Raw genomic sequence first — 6,000 nt, 5'->3', positions numbered from 1 at the left:
GAGTGGTTATTCGCCGGTTTTATCGGCTAATGCAGCAATGTCATTGGCTGCGGAGCGATTATAAGATCAGATGGATTCGCCACGCACCAGCACTACGTTTCTTAAGATGTCCGTGAGGCTAAGACATCTGGTACATATCGCACGAAGTGCTTGGGAGAATCAATCGCTTGGCAAAATGACGAAGTTTAAGACGTAAGTGTAGACCAAAAATTGAGCCTGTGCTGTGGCACTCAGCATGACGTTTCACCTGATTACGTGATGCTTCGTGTCACAACTGCTGCGTCTGTGTCACAAAGCTGTGTCTGCTGTGCTTCGTGTCATAAAGCTGCGTGTCATTTAATATCCTTACCACTCGTCTATAAATTTAACGCAGTTTTAAGCGAGGACATTTTTTCAGACAAAATTAATATTGCGAAGGTTTGTGTTTTGCACAAAGGTGGAGCGCTAAACAGCCTGAGTAATTACCGACCCATATGGATTTTACTTATGTTTTCTAAACTTTTGGAGAGGCTTACATTCACGAGACTCACCCACTTTCTTAGTGAAAATAATTTAATTGCAAGTGAACAATATGGGTTTCAAAACAACAAATCAACGGAAATGGCTTTGTTGCATGTAAAAAATAAAATTATTAACACTATAGAAAATAAGCATTTCATCATCTGATTTTTTTTTTTTTAGATTTAAGCAAGACATTTGATTTTATAAAGCACGATATTCTGTTAACAAAATTGCCAATGTAGGGAATCAGAACTACTGCATTGGCACAGATTCGTTGTTACTTATCGGCGCGTTCTCAATATGCGTTCACAAATGGCACGCGCCGGTAATTGCTGAAACAATTACTTACGGAGTACCACAAGGATCTATTCCTGGCACATTGTTATTTCTACTGGATAAAATCGACACTGTAAATCTGCCACTTACACCAGATATTATTTTGTACGCAGATGACACGAATGTATTTTTTTTCTGGTTTAAACCTAATGAAGCAAGAAAGACTAAAAAAAGACTAAAAAAAGTGAAAGCCGTTTACAACTTCCTGTAACGCCGAATTGGAGCGCAGCTCTTGAGGAGGAGGAGTGGAGGGTATATTCCTCCTCCTCCCTCGTGATCATGCCTGCTAGTCCTCCTCCCCTCCTGCTCCCCCTCCCTCTCCTTTACCCCTCCCCCCGAGATCCCGTGACCCCCCGGACCATACTAGACAATGAGGGGAGGAGGAGGAGGAGGGGGAGGAGGAGGAGGGCAGAGGTCCGTGGGGTCACGTGACCTCAAGGGGACGGGATCACATGACCTTGGGCGGGCCGTCACGTGACCGGCGGGGGGAGGGGAGTCACCCCCCCGGGGTCGCGTGACCTTGGCGGGGGAGGAGGGGGGAGGAGGAGGAGCGGAGGGGGAGGAGGAGGAGGGGGAGGGGCGACGCCTACGCCGACGCCAACGCCGACGCCGACGCCGCACAGGCTGGAAACGGGTCATGTGACTCCCTCCCCCCGAGGTCACGTGACCCGCCCGGACCATATTACACAATGAGGGGAGGAGGAGGAGAATGAGGGGGAGAAGAGGAGGGGGAGGAGGAGGAGGGGGAGAAGGAGAGGGAGGGGCGCGGTTACGCCGACGGCGACGCCAACGGCGGCGCCGATGCCGCTCAGGCTGGAAACGGGCCCCTAAGAGCTGCGCTCTAAAAAAACTCCGTTGCCATTGATATTATCACTGAATAGCTGAATATATATGAAAGATTCTCACCGATGATGTAACGTAGAATTTTATTATCTGATATGCTTTGAAAATACGAAACTCCTTATACCAACAACCGCGTTAAAACTCACAATAAAGTCCCTTGGTATACACGTGACGCCATTTTGTACATCTAGGACGGGGTCTGCATTAGGTACTTATTGGCTGGTATCATGCCTTAAAAATCGATTTTCTATTTCACTCTTTTCTTATGAAGGGAGTTCATATATTTAAAAGATGTATTACCAGTTTGGTTCAGAAAGCTACCGTATATTCCGGAATATAATTCATATCCTTGCTGCCACCCATTCCTTATCAAAGTGGACGGCAGCAAGGATGTGAGCGGCAGCTGCTCCTCACTGTTTTCTGGGCGGTAGCAGTAGCTCGCCTGTTCTCGTCCGTGTAAGAGGCGGTTTCACTGCAAATGCATCAACGTGGTTCAGGAACACTATGAGCTCCTCGTGGTTGACGATCGCACCAGGTACTATCGGGGAAAAATGAAATGCGAACAGAGGAGCGCGTGGCTCGCGGTACAGGCTGCGCCGCCTGGAAGTGAGCCTAGGGGCGAGGGTGCGTGGCCTACTCCGATGTGTTCACGCCCCTCGACTGGCGCTTCCCAAGCTTCAGCAGTGCGCCTCTTAGTGCGCTGAAAGCTATAACCGCTATCTTTGATGGCTCAACGCGTGCGGTGCAAAGAAGCTTTCCGCATTCGCCGAGCAGGCAAAGATAGCGATGACAACATTCAGCGCACTGAGTGGTGCACTGCCGAAGCTGGGGGAGCGCCAATCGAGGGGCGTGAACACATCGAGGTAGGCCACGCACCCTCGCCCCTAGGTTCACTTCCAGGCGGCGCAGCTTGTACCGCGAGCCACGCGCTCCTCTGTTCGCATTTCATTTTCCCCGATAGTACAAGCGCCTCTCCTGCGCCAAGCGTCTGGACGAGACGAGCAACAATTAAGGTAAGTGACGACAGTGTCGAAATCTCGCCTCATTAGCAAGAATCCAGTACCGACGATGTCATCCTTGGAACGGACGTTCTTCTTCCCAAGCTCGTGGACGTACTCTGCAGGAAAATCGATGACATCAAGAAAGTTGTCAAAGCTGTCAAGACTGACAACAAGTCGCTGCGCCTTCATCTATCGCGCAACATTGAGCGAGCTCTGTCTCTCGGGAGAACTGCCGTCCGCACCACCTGTATCATCGAAAAACTGTCACTGTTTAAAAAAAAAGTGAAAGCCGTTTACAAATCCCTGTGACGCCGAATTGGAGCGCAGCTCTTGAGGAGGAGGAGTGGAGGGTACTGAGGGGAGGGTAGACCCCTCCCCCTTCTCCTCCTCCTCCCCTCATTCTTTAATATGCTCCGGGGGGGGAGGTCACGTGACCTCGGGGAGGCGTGACCTGGGGGTCACCTCAAGGTCACGTGACCCCCAAGGTGACCCCACGTGACCTTGGGGGTCACGTGACCTGGGGGGTCACGTGACCTCAGAGGGGTCACGTGACCTCAGAGGGGTCACGTGACTTGGGGGTCACGTGACCTTCAAAGGGTCACGTGGGGTCATCTTGGGGTCACGTGACCTTTATATGACCTTGGGGATCACGTGATCCCAAGATGATCCCACGTGACCTTGAGATGACCTTCGGAGGGGTCACGTGACCTTGGGGGTCACGTGACCTTGGGATGACCTTGGTTACGCCGACGCCGACGGCGACGCCGACGCCGCTCAAGCCGGGAACGGGCCCCTAAGAGCTGCGCTCTAAAATGAAAGCCGTTTACAACTCCCTGTAACGCCGAATTAGAGCGCAGCTCTTGAGGAGGAGGAGGGAAGGGTACTGGGGGGTGGGTCAAGTGACCTGGGGGGGCGGGGGGTCACGTGACCTTGGGGGAGTCACGTGACCTTGTGGGAGTCACGTGACCCTGGGGCGTGACATGACGTCGGGGGGGTCACGTGACCTGGTGCCACGTGACGATGCCGATGACGTCATCAGTGATGATGACAATGCGGATGCCGGTGACGTCATCAGTGACGTCACTGATGACGTCATCAGTGGCTATGACGTCAACGGGGGTCACATGACCTCGGGGATATCCCCAGGTCACGCGACCCCGAGGGGGGTCACGTGACCTGGGTAACCATCGTGACCCTCGTGAGGGTAACCCTAGTAACCCTCGTGAGGGTAACTCTCGTGACCCTCGTGAGGGTAACTCTCATAACCCTCGTGACCCTCGTGAGGTTAACCCTCGTGAAGGTAACCCTTTTGAGGGTTACTGACCCTCGTAACCCTCGTGAGGGTAACCCTCGTGAAGGTAACCCTTTTGAGGGTTACTTACCCTCATAACCCTCACGAGGGTTACGAGGGTTAGTTGCCCTCAAAAGGGTTACCTTCACGAAGGTTACCCGCACGAGGGTTACTTACCCTCGTAACCCTCACGAGGGTTAGTAACCCTTGTGAGGGTAACCCTCGTGAAGGTAACCCTTTTGAGGATAATGAACCCTCGTAACCCTCGTGAGGGTTACGAGGGTAAGTAACCCTCGTGGCCCTCGTGATCCTCGTGAGGGTAACCCTCATGAGATTAACCCTCCTAACCCTCGTAACCCTCACGAGGGTTACGAGGGTTGCGGTTACGCCAACGCCGACGGCGACGCCGACGCCGACGCCGACGCCGACGCCGACGCCGCTCAAGCCGGGAACGGACCCCTAAGAGCTGCGCTCTAAAAAGAGAGGGAGAGTGCAGAAATTTTAACGATGAGGGCCATCGTACAGGATCTGCCGCATCGTCGATGTCCACGAAGAGGAGCTTACGCCGACTCAGCAGGAGCAGGAGGAGAGAGAAACTCGGATCCGCGAGTGCGGATGAAGCCAACGAAGGACGGTGAAGAAAAAGCTGACCGTTCACCATCCTTCGAAAGGGGCACAATGCTCTTCCCGTACAGGCCTTCGGTACTGCATAGACGAAAGGATACCTTACAGACAAGGACACGCGGGACAACGTCCTCAGCTGCGGATACGAATCACGGAGGATCCACATAGTAGCCGCCCGTCTGCTAGGCAAGTCGAACACGGTTGTTATCACGCACGACGGGGAGAACCTACCGAGATCTATTCTCTACGAGAAGCGTTACATTATAGTATCCCCCTACAAGCCGAAGGCAGTTACGTGCCGCAATTGACAAGTAAACCAAAAGAAGTATTGTTCGTACCCACGAAGACGATGCTCTTAGCCTCGCGCCGGACGCTTTTTAGCCGTGTGTCAAGAGCGTGCTAGAATAAAGTAGCGCGGATCAAAGACAGAAAATGCCGGCTCGACGTGCTGCGTCAAACGTAAAACGCCACCGAAGCCTGATCTGTCACTTCCCGCAGACTCGCTCACCACGGCCCATAATTTGATGTAGAATAAATGTTATTAACAGGAAACAAAGAACCCCTTCAAAGGTGGGAAAAACTACGCGGTCAAGGAAATAAATCATGTCAAGATCAACTTCAAGATAGCTGGAGGGACTTTCAGCTGCTTCAAATACAACGAGAATAAAAGTAAATCTAGGCAAGAGTGCAATATAACAACTAGCGACGGAGACACGCATTCAGAATCTAGTAAACACGAGAATATTAATTACGATCCCAGTGTTTCCAAGTATAATTTGCTTAATACCGGTACACGCAACAGGGAGCATGTGCGGTCTAAGCGTTCATCCTACCCAATGATATCTAGTTGGAGCTCCACATATGCGAAATAAAAATGCGGATTAAACTTGTGAGCGAAAGCAATCTGAGAGTCGTAAAAACGCAAACTGGCCTTGCTCGCCACGAACGCCAAAAATAACCGCCGCTCCAACGCTACGCGAAATATTAGAGCAGCAAGAAAGAAAAAGAAATCCAAACTCTACACTTTGATGTCAGATCACAGAAGTTTATTAGGCCCCCGCAACGGAAAGATGAATTGTGAATTGCGACACAAAACCTGTAAGAGAGAACGCTCATTCCTTCAACGCGAAAAAATCGTGACTAAGCAGTGATGGAACCTCTTGCACTTCTACGACTCAGCTTAGGATGTCGCCAAGACACGTGAACTTGGGGCATTTAGGTTTCAAGTTTCCACGACAACACACGAATTTCACCGGAATATGTTTTCTCCCTTAAATGCACAACACTTGCCTCTGATAATTCGTGGCACACGTCGTTTTTCGCAAACTGGAGTGTCGAAGTTTCCAACCTTAGTACAAAGAGCCTCACATACGTGCTTGCCAACTCTCTTTGCCCCTCACATAA

The sequence above is a fragment of the Ixodes scapularis genome, unplaced genomic scaffold (genome assembly GCF_016920785.2).
Source record: "Ixodes scapularis isolate PalLabHiFi unplaced genomic scaffold, ASM1692078v2 PGA_scaffold10__122_contigs__length_95168666, whole genome shotgun sequence".
Lineage (NCBI taxonomy): Eukaryota > Metazoa > Arthropoda > Arachnida > Ixodida > Ixodidae > Ixodes > Ixodes scapularis.
This window is presented reverse-complemented; position numbering follows the sequence as displayed.